The sequence below is a fragment of the Dipodomys merriami genome, unplaced genomic scaffold (assembly GCF_024711535.1).
Source record: "Dipodomys merriami isolate MVZ:Mamm:240054 unplaced genomic scaffold, mDipMer1.0.p SCAF_30, whole genome shotgun sequence".
Lineage (NCBI taxonomy): Eukaryota > Metazoa > Chordata > Mammalia > Rodentia > Heteromyidae > Dipodomys > Dipodomys merriami.
The window spans coordinates 8,219,688-8,233,627 of NW_027204493.1; the positions used below are offsets into that span (position 1 = coordinate 8,219,688).

General features: G+C 37.3%; 1 long non-coding RNA gene across 1 annotated transcript in view; it reads right to left on the reverse strand.

Annotated features, from left to right (window-relative positions):
• Nucleotides 1-11,588, reverse strand: part of LOC138840664 (uncharacterized) — a 49,436-nt gene extending 37,848 nt beyond the window's left edge. Inside the window, exon 1 of the long non-coding RNA XR_011376193.1 lies at nucleotides 11,439-11,588. This is a non-coding gene — a long non-coding RNA (uncharacterized lncRNA). The remainder of the gene's footprint in view (nucleotides 1-11,438) is intronic.
• Between the last annotated feature and the right edge of the window lie 2,352 nt (nucleotides 11,589-13,940).

A 13,940-nucleotide genomic window follows, 5' to 3' on the forward strand; every position in this document is an offset into this window, starting at 1 on the left:
TACACATTGACAAATGAGTAATAATTGTATTTTTATTCTTTTAGAGATTAACTTCATATCTTCATATATATTCTGGATATTAATCTTGAATCTAGTAAACAACTAGCAAGATCTATTCTTTTTATTCCAGTAATTATTTCCTTTATTGTAAAAAATCCAATGATACAATCTCATTTGTTAATTATTATTCATGTGTATTGAGCACTCTTGAGTAATTTGATGTATTATCTGTGCTTGTAGATCCAAACAGTTACTTTATTTCATCTAGTTATTTCCAAGTTTCTGGATTTAAAATATGATCTGTGATTTATTTAGAACTGATTTGTGTACAGGTTGAGAAAGAGAAGTCTAGTTTCAGTCTTATGTGTATGGACATCCATTTTTCTCAGTATCATTTAAAAGACTTTCCCCTGACATGGGGTTTTGGCGTCTTTGTCAAAAAACAAATGACTGAGCCAGGCACTGTTAATACTCACACCTGTAATACTAGCTACTCAGGAGCCTGAAATCTGAGGATTCTGTTTCAAAGCCAGCTTGAGCAGCAAAGTCCAGTAGACTCTTATCTCCAATTTACTATTTTTTAAAAAATGTGGCATAAATAATGGAGTGCTAGCCTTGAACAAAAAAGCTCAAGGGTACCCGTACCCTGAGTTCAAGCCCCAGGCCTAGCACAGACATACACAAAAAGATGAGTATATCTATATGAATTTATTTGTGCATTTATGCTGTTCCATTGATCTGCATGTCTGTTTTGTACCAGTGTCATGCTGTTTTTATTACTGGGATTTGTAGTATATTTTGAAGTCTGGTGTATGTGATACCTCTAGTCTTGCTATTTTGGTTAAAAACGACTTTTGCTACTCCAAGATTTTTATATTCCCATATAAATTTTAGAATTGACCTTTCTATTTCTGTGAACAGTGATATTGACATTTTGATGAGAATTTCATTGATTGCACTTGGTAGTCTATTTCACAATATTAATTTGCTAATCCATGAACATGGAAGCTATTTTCATCTTCTTATGTTTTCAATGAAGTTCTTCAAGGTTTTACAGAGGATTTTTATTGTGGAAGTCTTTCATATTCTAAGTTTATTCCTAGGTGTTTTTTTAATCATTTGATAAATTTTATTTTGGGAGATATATCTTTTCTATTACCAAGGAATTTTTTAAGGTTATTGTGAATGAAATTGTTTTTCTTATTTCTTTGTTGATTGTTGGTATTATATGTTAATTTTATAATATAAAAGCCTTTATTACATGTTTTTGATTGAATCATTGGGAGTTTTAAAATATATGAATAGAGATCCTTAGAAAGCCAAAATCCAAATAAACACCAAGAAGCAAGCACTCAAAACGGGTGGAGTGGGTTAAAGGGGAAGAGGTACATGTATGAAGAGGAGAAGAGGAAGGAAGAAATCTCAACAAGAATCCAATGTGGTCTGTAAAATTAAAAAGAAGGAGGGATGGGTGAGAATGTTGAAAGGGGGACATTGATCAGAATATGTTCTATTCACAAATTACTTTTTTCAATGGCAATTCCTTTGTACAACTACTCAAGGACAATAATACAAAATTAGAAATATATGATTATGTCATGTGCATATTGAGAAACTAGTATTTCTTTCCTACTAAATCTTTATTTCTTTGTCTTGACTTATTGCTCTTGCTGGGAATTTCATACTATCATGAGTAAGGATGAAGAGAGTCCACACCTTTGCCATGTTCCTAGCTTCACTGGTTCTCTTTGGCTAGCTCAACAGACAGCCATACTGAAATAATTAGTTATTGTCTTTTTGTTGGGCAAAAAACTTCTAGACCCTATTAATTTAAGATGTTTTATATTAAATACAGAATTAGTACCTTATTTAGCTTTTTCTGTCTAACATAATGCCTCAAGCCATGTCTGAATAACCCAAAATGCAGCAGCAACGATGCCATGACTTTCAGTAGAAAAGATAAATGAGTTACATGCTGGATACTTGTGATCAGAGAAGCAATAGATAGGGCCAGGGTCACCTCAGGATGGATATATGCACGAAGAAATGCCAGACATTTTAATATAGCAAAAATTTTACCATAATTTTAAATGTTCCCAATTTTAGCAATTAACTTATCTATGTTCTATAATCAGGACACACACACACACACACACACACACACACACACATTATCACTGCCTCAATTATCTGTTGATGTATCTTGACTAAGGTGTAAACATTTTTACTTCCATCTTAGTTCAAGGAGCTGATGTGAAAGTTTTTGATAGGTGACTTTCAGGGAAACATACATGTAAGAACAGAGTATGCCCAGTCGCGTTCCACAAAGCATATATTTCTGAGCCCAATTTACTCATTTAACGGGTTTGATGGCCTGGTGCTACCTACTTTTCTGTACTTATTCATGATAAGGAAACTCTTTTTTTATTGTGAAAATACTGTACAGAGGGGTTACAGTTACATGGGCAAGATAATGAGTACATTTCTTATCAAGCATTGTTGCCTCCTCCTTTGTTTCCCCTTCCTATGGGAGGGAAACTCTTTCTACCTCTTTCTATCCCTCCCCAGTTCTATAGGGAGATGAGCATGGCTCCAAGCCATCCTACTAAAAGCAAAATTAAGCCAAAGAGATGAAAGAACAAAAACCCTTTTCTGTAGCCCCAAACATTATCAAAGGTCTTGAAAGCAAGGATGGCCTCACTGCCCTTCTCGACTGGACCACCTGCTACGTACTCCTCCCCCCACTACATTTTGGCATCAGTGAGAGGCAGAGCTCTGATGCTGCTCCAAGTAATGTCAGAAACAGTCTCTTGATTGCTAAATCCAATTCCCAGATCTTCTCAACTTGCTCTTTGACCCTGTTGACCAATGTCTCATTCTTAATCCTAGTTAAACCCCTACCAGAGAATGCTCATGGGTGCTGCAAAATTTATTTGAGAGGGCTGATAACTAATAAGAGTTTCTACAACCTGCAATTCTCTGACTTTCTGACTCTCTGTCTCTGTCTCTCTGTCTCTCTGTCTGTCTGTCTGTCTTGTGGGGTTCTAATCCTAGCCACTCAGGAGGCTGAGATTTGAGGATCACAGTTGGAAGCCACCCCAGGCACTTAAGTCCCCATGAGTCTCTCACCTTCAATTAACCACTCGAAAACCGGAAGTGGAACTGTGCCTCAAAGTGGTAGAGTGCTAGCCTTGAGCAAAAGAGCTCAGGGACAGGGCCCACAACTGACAACAACAACAAAAACAAAAATGGAAGCTCTAACAGGATTGAGGGTGTGTGGCTCAATGGTAGAATACTGTTCTAGCAGGCCTGCAGTTCAATCTTCAGTACTAGGGAGAGGGAAAGCTGTGACATGATTGACTTGAACATGAAATGAAAAGTGACTAAGGACTACAAAGGTAGAAAAGCAGTAATAATAATTTCTCACCAGCCAAGCATGTCACATTTCTTAACAGCTACTAAAAGGTTCTGCTTCACTGAAATCAAGGAGACCAGAAAAACTTCAAAAAGTGATTATATTAGGTAGGGCAAAATATCTAGTGACTCTATTTGAAGACTATATGGAGAAATGTATCTTTCTAAACACAATGGCAACTATACTCAAAGCAAAAGAGCTGTAATGTTGAAAGAAAAGGCAGGACTCCATTATGATGTTGAGTTTATTGCTATCTCTGTATGGTTTAAAAGGCAAGAAGTGGTATTCCTTTGCATAATGTAAAAGTGAGCACAAATTAAATTTTGGGTAATTTCAAGCATTTTATTGGTTAAATATATAAAACATTGTTTTTATAACTCTGAAATGTGTCAGATTTTTTCAAAGGAGAAGATTATAACTAATGAATAGTAAAAATTATAAAAAAAAGTTAAGTTCCTCTGCCACCAGCCTCCTTTTTTCAGAAGTTTCTGTTATAAAAACACGAGCCGTGTTATGCATCCTTGCATCCATTTTTTCTGTCTTTATTCAAATGCACACACATGCATGTGCATGTTATGCCTAGGTCGCAGGACCCCCACCAAGAAGACCTCCGAGAGCCAGACTCTACAGCTGCTTTAAGGTTTTATTTAAACGGGCTGCAGCTGGGGCCTCGCCCTACACTCCAACACAGTGGAGTCCAGGAGGAGAGCCCCGAGCTAAGGATTTGCAGGTCTTATAAAGGCACAAAACCAGGTGGTATAGCACCACGTGTTGCTCTGCTCTGAAACAAGCAACAAATGGTCACTGCCTCAAGTGCTTTAACCCTTCAGTGCACAAACACACACACATACATACATACACACGAACCTATAGGGTTTCTTTTGTGAAAAAAGTATAGCAATCCAACCAGGTTGATGGATATCGCTATGTCCTTTTTAATTCTTATATTATATTCCATAGAATTAAATATAATTTACATCTGTAAATATTTACTGATGAGGTTAGTTAGTCCCTAGTTCTGGCCATGTATATAGAATTTTCACCAGGTTAGAGTTCAGTTGAAGGGCTAGTTGTGTCAACATGAGAGAGAACTGCTTGACTGAATGAAAACATTAGTTCTCTCATCTACAAGCTCCCAGTTACTGGAGCTCCTTTTCTAGACTCTTCTTCCACTTCACTGATTTATATTATTTTAAAAAGCTGTGTAATATACAGATTCGTGTATATTCTAACCCAGGATCCAGTAGGTATGATTGTGTCTTTCAAATGTAAAATAGAAATAATAATAATATATCACAAATGGTTAAGGTTTAAATAAATTAAAGTTTGTAATGCACTTCAAATGGTATCTATAGCACGAAAAGAATTATACAAGGTTTTGTTAGATAAATGGAAATCAACTTTAGTGAGAAGCCATGCTACTTTTATTATAGTAAAATTTTAAACATTTGATCCTCCTGGATGCCCTTCCTGATGCTCCTTCTACACTGTATTGCCATTTTTAAAGACAATAATGCCCTTATATGTCCTTTAAAACAGTTTAATAACCCTTTCAAATTTTATTGAAATCTTGGCTCAACAGTTCTGTGGATCTGGCCATATAAAATGATACTTACAGAAATAAACTCCAATAAATGGAAATAAGAGGGTTTTTTTCTATACTGTTTGCTGTTACTGCTTTTTTCTTTCTTTTTTTCCCTTTGATTTATTCCCTTTTGTCACTGTTTTTTATTTCTGTACCCTTAGTCTTGTACATAAGTTTATGTGATTTGGGGAAGAGAAAGGAAATCACAGAAACGGTGGGACAAAGGGTGAACCAATGCAACAGCGATACTCACTAGATACTATGTTGGAAATGAACTGTACAACTTGGGGAAAGGGAGGACAGGAAAGTGGGAGAAAATGAGGGAGGGAGTAACATTGTTGAAAAAGAAGGTACTCATTACCTGACTTATGTAACTGTAACCCCTCTGTACATCACTTTTACCATAAAATTTAAATCAAAAAATTATCAAAATCGGCCAGGCGCTCACGCCTGTAATCCTAGCTACTCAGGAGGCTGAGATCTGAGGATAGTGGTTCAAAGCCAGCCCAGGCAGGAAAGTTCGTGAGACTCTTATCTCCAATAAACCACTAGAAAACTGGAAGTGGCGCTGTGGCTTACACGGTAGAGCGTTTGCTTTGAGCTGAAGCAGGGACAGCGCCCAAGCCCAGAGTTTAAGCCCCACAACCGACCAAAAAAATTATTGAAATCTTTATGAATATAGAAAGTATTGGAATTTTATGATATGAAATATTTCATCTATGAACAGCTTAATTCCTTCAGGTCTTATTTTATGGTTTAAAAGTATATTTTGTCTTACTTCCTCTTTCCTATTATATTTTATTCCTATGCATATTGTGAAATTCCTATGTTTTGAAATTTTTGCATATTTTGAATAGATGATACATGCATGTGGCTCAAGGTCCAAACCTCAATCAAGAGTACCCTGGGAAAGTCATCCTCCAACTCTTTTTCCTTCTTTTCCTCCTTCTATAGTTTTTAGAAGATCCTTTGGTTTCCTATTTAAAATTGAATAGGTTTAATCTTCAAATTACAGAAATAAATTTTTGATATAAAATAATAAAATGCTACGTTTTCAATCTATTGCCATCTAGGTATATCTGGATTTCAATATCAGCTGCACCTCTTTTCCTCTCAGCTGCTAAAATCATTTATTGTTTAACTTGGGAAGTTTTCATAAACTTATCTGATCTCAATGAGTAAATATCTCCTCTGATAAGTAAATAACAGCTTTGAACAGTATAAAAATACCTTCCATGGAGATTACTAAGACTATAAGGTAATTAAATAATATTTACAACTATATATACTAAACTGGTGCACATTCTTATTTTTCTTTTAACTATATTTTTTATTATCTTTAAGTAGTTTTACAAAGGGGTTACAAATCATCATGTCAGTTTATGAGTACAATGCATCTTGATCAACGTTACTCCTTTCATCATTTTTCCCATCCCTCCCAACCCCACGCATTCCCTCAGCTTTCCTGGTTTTATAGGCTATGCATTGATCATGAAAGCATTCTCTCCTCTTCTCCTCTATTCATTCATCTACCCCCTTCCTACTGACCTCTCCCTTATACACCACAAGTAACAACTTCCTGGTATTCATTTTGCTAGACTCAAAGTTAGTTGTTCTAAGGAGTTACACCTTTTGAATTTTTCCCTTCAGAGACTTTTATTAATACATTTACCTTTACCCTTACATGGTTACTTACATATTTGTAAATTATATCTAACTTCAACATGTGAGAGAAAACATGCATCACTTGTATCTCTGGGCCTGACTTACTTCACTTAAAAGAATTCTTTTCCAGATAATTGGATGTACATTCTAAGTGATATACTAGAAAAAGAATGTTGTTCTGGTAATCTACCTCAGCAACTCTCTTCCAAACACAGATAAGGTCATTTGTCCCACTTATACAGTAATAGCCTTTTCTCCTCCCAGAGCCATTTCTGATCTGAGGTTGGAGGTTGTATAGCACATAGCCTCAAATCTCCATGATCCCTCTAACAAGATTGTCTTTCTATACTTCTGGCTCAAACAATGACCCTGCCACCCATCAGACACCCAGCTGAGAACTTCTGGTCATGAAAACCCAGCTTCAAATAAGCTCAAAACCATCAGAGACCTTCACTGCGGTGGTATAGACAAAGTACAACAATCTGACTTATTTTGTATAGACTATTACAAGACCAGACACTCCTCAGTTCTTCACCAAATAGTAGATGCTTGAATCGTCATGAGATTTATTTTACAACCAGTGCAATTACGTTTTTGTTTTTCCAAAGCTATAGCATATGAGTCACCTCTTGCTTGTTTTGTCTGATTAGCATGAGGTCATTGATGTAATCGATCAGCATGATGCTCTGTGGTGTGTACAAACCTTCCAAACCACTTCAGAGTACATTTTGATGAGAGCAGAGGAGCTAACAAAGGCCTGAGGCAAAACTGTAAATGAATATCCCTGTTCGTTGCACATGAATGTCGTTTCTGATCCTTTCTTCTGACTCAGGTAGAAGAGAATGAATTCTGCTCCTGAATGACTGCAAGCCACATAGTGGGTGCCTTGTATTTGGGTGGCGAGGTGGGCCTTTATGGGCACTCACCTTGCCACTCTAGCTCTGTCACCATGCTTAACTTGGTTAAGCTTAACTTGGTTAAGCTGCAGTGGTCTCCAGCTGTTCTCCAAAATCCATAAAAGTTTCTTCTGAGACCAAACTGACAAACTGAGCTGAAATAAGATAGCGATTACCCTTTGCATCTCTTTGGGTTTTAATAGAGAAACTTATCTCTACAAATGCACTCAAGTGAACTACTTTTAAAAAATTACTCTGTTAACCAAGTAGGGAGCAATATCAGAGTTTTCCACTTACACTATTGCATTGTGATGGATCTCTCATAGGCTAAGGATCAATTTAGGGACAAGTGTGGACTGTAATTCCAGCACCAAATATAAGAACTACTATTATTTATTCAGAGACTAGAGAAACAATCAGAATGGGTCTACTGGGAGTTGGGTTTTAGCTAGGATTTCAGAATTCCTTTTTGTTACTGTTGCTATTGCATATGGCAGGCAACTCCTTATTTGTTTGGCCCACTAATGTACCTGTAAAGGTGTCAGACTCAACGTGCACTGGTGGCTCACACTTGTAATCCTAGCTACTCAGGAGGCTGAGATCTGAGGATCACAGTTCAAAGCCAGCCCAGGCAGGTAAGTCAGTGAGACTCTTATCTCCAATAAACCACCAGAAAACTGGAAATGGCACTGTGGCTCAAATGGTAGAGTGCTAGCCTTCAGCAAAAGAGCTCAGGTTCAGTATTATACTCTATCTGCCATCTCCATAATCCCTGCCAGAAAGGATGGTAATTTCTGTTACTTCTTTTACTTCAGCCCTCATCAACCCCACTCCCATGAAATTAATGAGCCTAGTTTTTGATCAAATTCTTTACCATAAATATTGGTCTGAAAATGTGATAATACTGGGATTTGAACTCAAAGCCTCACACTTGCTCTACAATTTAGGCCATGCCTCCATCTTTTTTTGTTTCAGAGCAGCTTCAGACTGTGATTCTTCTATCTATGCATTCTACAAACCTGGGATTACTCCAATCTCAGTTCATTTCTTGAAATGGAGTCTTGATAATTCCTATCCATACCCTGGCTGGCCCAAAATAATGACTCTCCTGGTCACTGGAATAGCAGGGATTTATGGGCAAGCACTGTCAAGTCTGTCTCCTTATTAGCACATTCTTTGCAGCCTTGTGTGCCCTCTGAACTCTTGTGAAACAAGGTTCTGTTGGTTTTGCTGTCCTCATGCAATATGCCCCCTGCAATCTGCCTGCTTTCTGGAACCTCTTCGTTCCTTACTCTTAAGGTCTGCCAGAGTATTTGGAGCATTTCTATTTTATTCAGCACTAGTTGTTACTTTCTTCAGATCTCTAAAAGCTGCAGTAACAGAGACTATGCCCCATTGTTCATTCTGGGTTGGGGGGGGCATGATTAGGATGATTAAAAACCTGTACATTGAGAAAGTTACCCTAGATCAATAAATTCTTACTTTTGTTATCTTACATGGGTCGCGTCCTCAAACACTCAGCAGTTCTCTAATGGCTTTTGCCAGGAATACCTAGCTAATTTGTGCATCTCCTTTGGTGTGTAATCTTTTGACTTCCTTTTCAAAGCTTTTACTTCCCTAACAAGGTCTTTGCAAGTATTGCCAAGTTAGTGGTGGAGGGGGAGACAAGCCTTGGGGAGTATCACCCAGTACATTTTAACAGAGGAACATCTTCACTGCCCCCACTGTACAGAATAAGTGCTTGTTTTCCTGAGAGAAGTGTGGTTACTTCTGTAAGCTGTGGGGGTTCAGAGGAGTCTGTGGATCTAGCATTTTCAGAAGTACCCATTCAAATATCCTTACCCAATATTTCAGGATCCCAGGTTTTCCTAACCAGGGTCTGTGGGTGTGAAAGTTCTTCTTTGCCTGAACATTAATCCTCTCTGGAACAATGCAGCTAAAATAATCAACTATTTGTTGCTCAAAAGAACCAGAAAGTCTATGGCATATAGGCCTCTTTGTTAATGATCAGTGACACTCACTGGCCCTTACAATTAAACCAACTCCTTTTTGATGAGCTTGAGTTTCTCATTAGCTCTCTGTAGGTATTAGTATGATGGAGTAGTAAGCAATCAGCTCAGTTGTAAGCATCTCTATTACTGCCAATATTTCTGTAAAATGACACCTGCAAACATACATATCACCACCCCTATACACACACACACACACACACACACACACACACACACACACACACACACACACACACACACACACACACACACACACACACACACACACCTCAAGCTTCTCCAGGACATCACTGGTGAAATTTGTAACAGTGGACCTGACCAAGTCTCAGGTCTGGCAGCAACCCCCATTCCACGCCTACCAGGCAGTGAAGGAACAAGTCTCAGATTCCTAACTTACTGGCTGTGTTGTCAGACCACTCCCAGCACCAATTGTGTTAGTTGAGGATTTCCAAGAAGATGCTAAGATGGCCTGAGACACATAACAGAATTATTGATGGAAGTGACCAATAACAGAAAATGCATAGTCACCATTGGGTCTGGAAGTGTCATCAAATGGAGATACAGGCTGGCCCCTATAAAGGAGGGAGAAAAGAAAAACAACGTAGAACTAGAGATCAGTTTGAAGGAAGTTTCAGCAAAGCTTAAAGGAAGCTCTTTAGCCAACGTCATCTGTAAGCCAAGGTCAATCTCCTGCACTTCCCAAGAACAAGCTAGCCTTCAAATCTTCAATCATTGGCTCAAAGTAGCCTCTCAGCAGAAAAACAGTGATTGGGGGACAACTGGCTTCTGGGCCCCACTGTTGATTTTTCTAAGAGGCCTTTACTTTCTCCTTGTTAAATAAACTCTTTATAACTGTGGGAAAAACAAACAAACAAATAGTGGTTGGTCTAGAATGTAATATGTGGAACCATTTATAAACAACACCGATATACAGTTTTAAATTTTTATAACTAGTGGGGGGGGAGGGGGGTATAATTGGGTGGGGGGAGGGGGGAGGCTGGGAAGGGAGGTGAAGGGTAAACAAAGGAGGAGGCTGCAATGCTTGGTAAGAAATGTATGCATTATCCTGCCCATGTAATTGTAGCCCCTCTGTACAGTATGTTCTCAAATAAAATAAAATAAAATTTTAAAAAAATTTTATAACTATAAATAATTCTGTAATTGTCATTCTTTCATACATATGTATGAATTTCTTTGAGTTTTATAAGGAGTTTTATAGGCCTTTCCTATTTTATTAAATCCTTTAATGAAACTCTTCAAAGAGCTGTAAACTTTAAGTTTCACAAAGCATTTAGCAAAAGCTTCTATGACTTGCCACTTGAAAATATTTTGATGATCTAATAGTGGGATTTCATATTCTTGCTTTTAATTTTTATTTCTTTAATCGATAATGAAGTCGAACACATTTTATGTGTTTATTGGGGTTTTGAGCTTTGCTTCCATAAATTGCTACTTTTTATCTTCCTTTTTATAAAAAAAAATTTTATTGCATTGTAAAGATCCTGTACAGAGGGGTTACAGTTACATGAGTAAAGTAATGAGTACATTTTATTACGTTTTTTATTGTAAAAAAATACTGTACAGAGGGGTTACAGTTACACGAGCAAGGTAATGAGTACATTTCCTATCAAGCATTGTTGCCTCCTCCTTTGTTTTTCCCCTACCATCCCTTGCCTCCCACCTCTACAACTGCATCCCCCCCACCATAAATTGTAAAGTTTGTTTTTCAACAAAGTGTCTTGCACATCTCATTGTTACAATGGGTCAACCTCTATCCCTATTTAAGCAATCTTGTTGAACATTGTTACCCACTCCTTTGGTTTCTCTTCCACTATCCCTTCCCTCCCCCAGTCCTCCCCACTCACCCGAAGTTGTAAAGTTCATTTCTGACATCATGTCTTGTGAGTATTGTTGTTGCAATGGGTCATCATTTGTTCTTGTTGCAGCATTTTGTTATTCCCCTTCTCTTCCCCAAATCAGATAAATGTATATACAAGATGCAGGGTAGCAGAATCAAAGACAGTGATTGCTAGGGATAAAATGGTGGAGAAAAAAAATAAAATAAGAAAAAAGAACTAGATACAGTACGTTGGCAACAACAAGGTCCACAACCAAAAAAAAAAAGTGTCATTTCTGTGTCTTGGAGTTCTTTTCAATTAGTATCACTTTGTATTGTCATATGTACATAGCTATTGAGCAATTATGATTCTCTGCCAGAACTATCCTAGGCATTCACTAATTATTACAAATGAGGGAAATCATAGAGCCTATGTTTCTTTGGGTCTGGCTTATTTCACTTAATATGATTTTTTTCCAAGTCTTTCCATTTTCTTACGAAAGGGACAATGTCATTCTTTCTGATAGAAGCATAAAATTCCATTGTGTATATAAACCACATTTGCTTGATCCATTCATCAATTGAGGGGCATCTGGGTTGATTCCATGTCTTAGCTATGGTAAATAATACTGCAGTAACATAGTTGTGTTGGTAGCTTTAGTGTGGCCTTGCTTCTGATCATTTGGATAAATGCCCAGGAGTAGGATTGTTGGATCAGAGGGGAGGTCTATGTTCAGTCTTTTGAGGAACCTCCATACTGCTTTCCAGAGTGGTTAAACCAGCTTACATTCCCACCAATAGTGCAGTAGGGTTCCCTTTTGGCCACATGCCCACCAGCATTTGTTATTATTTGTTTTCTTGATTCTAACTGGGGTGAGGTGGAATCTCAATGTGGTTTTGATTTGCATTTCTTTTATGGTCAGTGATGTTGAGCATTTCTTCATGTGTCTATTGGCCATTCTTTTTTCTGCTCCAGAGAAATCTTTTTAATTCTTTAGCCCACTTATTAATGGGGTGGTTTTTTCTTTGGGGATTTGTTATTGGGAGGTTTAATTTTTTGAGCTCTAGGTATATTTTTGATATGAAACCTTTGTCTGTTGTATAGTTAGTGAAGATCTTCTCCCATCTATGGGCTTTCTACTGATCTTGTTAACTATGTCCTTTGCCATGCAGAAGCTCTGCAGTTTAATGTGATCTCATTTTGATTAGTTGTGTTTCTGGATCTTTATTTAAGAAGTTTCCACCTGTGCTAAGGAGTTCTAGAGTATCCTCTATCCCTTTCTGTAATATTTTCAGGGTCTCTGCTTTTACCTCGAGGTCTTTGATCCATTTGGAGTTGATTCTCATGCAAGGTGATATATAAAGATCTAATTTCAGTTTTCTACATGTGGATAGCCAATTCTACCAGAACCCTTTGTCTTTCTCCCATCTGATAATTTTGACTCCCTTATTGAAGATTAAGTGGCTGTAGGTCTGTGGAAAGAGCGAGACTGAAATTTTAAAAAAGCAACTCCCTTTGTAATCGCCTCTAAAAAAATATACCTAGGAATAAACTTAAGCAAAGATGTCAAGGACCTCTATGATGAAAACTTTAAAAACGTTAAAAAGGAAATTAAAGCAGATTTAAGGAAAAATCTCCCATCCTCCTAGATTGAGAGAATTAACATCATGAAAATGTCAATACCGCTCAAAGCTATCTATAAGTTCTATCAATATCCCAATAACATTATTTAATGAAATTGAAGAAGCAATATAAAAATTCATATGGAAAAATAGAAGACCCCGAATAGCAAAAACAATCCTTAGCAGGAAGAACGGTGCTGGAGGAATATTAATACCAAACTTCAAACTATTTTTCTTTTTATAGTACCTTTTCTTTTTTATTTTTAAAGTTTACTTTAGTGTCCTATAGACTTTCTAGATTCTTTTTGTTGTTGTTTAGTTTTTATTCATAATCATAAACTTAACCCTGCAATCCATTTGTTTTTCTCCTACTATCCCTTCCCTCCCCCGGCCCCAACTCCTCCAACCCCCTAAGTTGTAAAGCTCATTTCCAATATACTGTCTCCTGGGCATCATTGTTGCAGTGGGTCATCCTGTGTCCTGATTTCAGTTTTTTGTTATTCCCCTTCCCCTCCCCAAATTAGATAAATGTATATACAAGGTGCAGGGTATCAAAACCAAATACAGTGACAACAGGGTATACCATAAGGGGAAGAACATTTCTTTAATTTTTTAATTTTTAATTTTTTAATTTTTTTAATATATTGACTTTCTAGATTCTTGATTCATGTCTCTTGAATTTAAAATTGCAGTGGTGTCAGTTTGGACAGATGCCAAATAATCCAAATCCCAAACTTGGATTAATATAGCACTTTTGTGTGGTTATATAAGCCACTAAGGAAACTAAAACTGAACAAATAGGTTGTCACGTTTAAAATTGATGATCAAGACACTTAAATTGATTGGCAGAGTCCCATGTGCCTATGGTCAAAGCTGCTAGAGAGGCTAAGACAGGTTGATAATTTGA